Source organism: Petaurus breviceps, unplaced genomic scaffold, assembly GCF_028583685.1.
Source record: "Petaurus breviceps papuanus isolate PSGF00001 unplaced genomic scaffold, PetGlider_PUasm1.0 185, whole genome shotgun sequence".
NCBI lineage: Eukaryota > Metazoa > Chordata > Mammalia > Diprotodontia > Petauridae > Petaurus > Petaurus breviceps.
This window is the reverse complement of record NW_027185797.1, coordinates 25,598-28,467: the sequence shown is the minus strand read 5'-3', so window position 1 is coordinate 28,467 and position 2,870 is coordinate 25,598. Positions and strand designations below refer to the sequence as shown.

The 2,870-nt window shown below is 52.1% G+C and overlaps 1 pseudogene; it reads left to right on the top strand.

Moving 5' to 3' along the window:
- The first annotated feature begins 369 nt into the window (after window positions 1–369).
- Window positions 370–2,174, top strand: LOC138161420 (transcription initiation factor TFIID subunit 6 pseudogene; annotated as a pseudogene).
- The last annotated feature ends 696 nt before the right edge of the window (window positions 2,175–2,870 follow it).

Sequence of the window (2,870 nt, the reverse complement as noted above, 5' to 3'; positions counted from 1 at the left end):
AAGAGGCCCATGAGATTAACTTTTTCTTCCTTTGATGATGAATGAATGCTAAAGCAGGTGGCCACGAATCTGGATACTCAGCCCAAATTTAGCTTCCTGAGGTGGGGGCAGCTCAAGTTCTTCCAGCCTTCTGAGTCAGTAATTCTCACCCTCATAGACAAAGGTCAAAGGGCCTCCTGAGGTGTGAATCCTAACTAGGTTCATGTGACTCTACCCCCTTTACTCCTTCCCTCCCAGCTCCCCACCCTGGGGAATCATGGGGGGGGGGGGGAATAAAAGGGGCCTGGAGGAGTGGAACACTCAGATTCCTGAGCCCAGCAGACTGCTGCCTCCTGGCATCTGACTTGGCTCCTGCCCTCCCCTCTCTAAATCTTACCCAGATTCCTGCCCCTCTCTCCTCCACCCTTCTGCTCTGAGTTTCCAAATCTTACTCACCCAATCTCTTTATCATCAAATCTCACTCAGGAAGCAAGAGTTTTGGACTGGTGGCTCCAGCCACCTGAGCTGCTGTTGGGAGTTGCTGAAGAACCAGAGTGAGCAAAGGAGAGATGGGAAGGCGGCAAACCACTGCCCCTAGAGAGGGCATTGGCCCTGGTGCATGTTTCACTATGGCAGAAGCTAAGAAACTCAAGTTCAGCAACACTGTGTTGCCCTCAGAGTCCATGAAAGCTGTGGCCGAATCCATGGGCATGGCTCAGCTGTCTGAAGAGGCCTGCCAGCTCTTAGCAGAGGAAGTCAGCTATCGAATCAAGGAGATTGGACAGGATGCCCTGAAATTCATGCACATGGGAAAGTGTCGGAAGCTCACCACAAGTAACGTAGACCATGCCCTGAAGCTGAAGGGCATGGAGCCTCTGTATGACTTCAAGGCCCAAAAAGACAGCCCATTCAGGCTTGCCTCTGGTGGGGGCCAAGAGCTTTATTTCTATGAGGAGAAAGAGGTTGATCTGAATGACATCATCAACACTCCCCTACCCAGGTTTCCTCTTGATGTCTGCCTCAAAGCTCACTGGCTCAGCATTGAGGGGGTTCAGCCAGCCATCCCAGAGAACCCAGCCCCAGCCCTCACACAGCAGCAAAGGGCTGCAGCCACAGAGTCCTGGAAGCCCACAAAGGCAGGCCAGGAAGAGCATGGAGCCCAGAGAGCCAAAGGTCAAGGGGCTGTGTCAGCAGAGGCTAAAGGGAAAGAAAAGAAAGCTGCCCCTCTGCCAGAGGGAGCCCCCCTGACACTGAAGCCCCCCAGTATCCATGAGCTGTCTGTGGAGCAGCAACTGTATTACAAGCTGGTGACTGAGGCCTGTGTAGGGGTCTATGAGGCCAAGAGAGCAGAAGCTCTCCAGAGCATGGCCACAGACCCTGGCCTTGACCAGATGCTGCCCAGGTTCAGCACTTTCATCTCTGAGGGGGTAAGAGTGAATGTGGCACAGAATAACCTGGCCCTCCTTGTCTACCTTATGAGGATGGTGAAGGCTCTGCTGGGTAATCCCACTCTGCACCTGGAGAAATACATCCATGAGCTGCTGCCTGCTGTGATGACTTGTGTTGTGACCCGCCAGCTGTGCCTCAGACCACAGGAAGACAATCACTGGGCACTCAGGGATTTTGCAGCTGGCCTGGTAGCTCAGATCTGCAAACGTTTCACTACAACTAGCAACAACATCCAGTCCAGGATCACCAAGACCTTCACCAAGAGCTGGCTGGCTGAGAAGACTCCCTGGCCCACCCGCTATGGCTCTATTGCTGGCCTGGCAGAACTTGGACATGATGTCATTCAAACTCTGATCCTACCCAGGCTTCGGCAGGAAGGTGAGCAAATTCAGAGTGTCCTAGAAGGCCCAGTGCTGAGCAGAACTGACCACACTGAGGCTGGCCACGTGCGGAGCCTTCTTTTGAAACATTGTGCCCCAGTGCTAGCAAAGCTGAGGCCACCACCGGATCATCAGGATGATTTTAGGACAGACTTTGGTTCCTTGGGACCTCTTCTGTGCTCCCATGTGGTCAAGGCCCGGGCCCAGGCTGCTCTGCAAGCCCAGCAGGTGAAGAGGACCATACTGACCATCACACAGCCCAGGCCTACATTCTCACTCTCCCAGGACCCCCAGTCTGGCCCTGGAACCACTGGGCTGCTGAAGGCTCCTGGCTCCATTTCATTACCTGTTAAGACACTGCTGTGACCCAGGGTCACATCTCCCCCCAGCCTTCCTCAAGCAACTCTATTGCTTCAGCAACTTTATTACATTTTAGTTTGGGGTAAGGAGTAGGTGCCCTTACTCATCAGCTCTGTCCCACTCTACAGCCCCCTCCCCAAAATAAAACTCTTCAATTCACAACCCCCTTCTCTCCCCGGAAAACAACCCTCATTACTCAGTGAAAGAAGGCTTGAGTGGTCCAATTCTTTTGAAGCAGACCTGCCCTAGCAACATTCACATGGAAGAATATCAACCTTTGGAACTCAGTTTATGGTTTAAAAAGAGCTCCTGAAATCAATAGATTAATTTCTTACATGTGAAGACATAATGCAACCTGAATTGCTTTATGGGGGGTGGGGGTATAAAAGGGGCCTTGAAAAGTGGAACACCCTCAGATTCTGAGCCTAGCCAACCTCCACTGGCTTCTTCCCCTCTACCCTCAGTCCCTGTGATGAGCTCTCCTTGAGTCCTTAAGGAACAGGCTCTTGAACTCTGATTAAATTGTCTCATTTGATGACACATTTGCATGAGGCAATAAGCTTTACATTGTGGATGAGCCCAAGCTTCTGTTAGTTACTAGACTTCCCACCCCTGAGCCTATCAAAATATCAATCCAGCCTTGAACTGGCCTAGCCCACCATTGTCTGTAGTCTCCAGGTGGCCCCCCATGCTTAATCACTC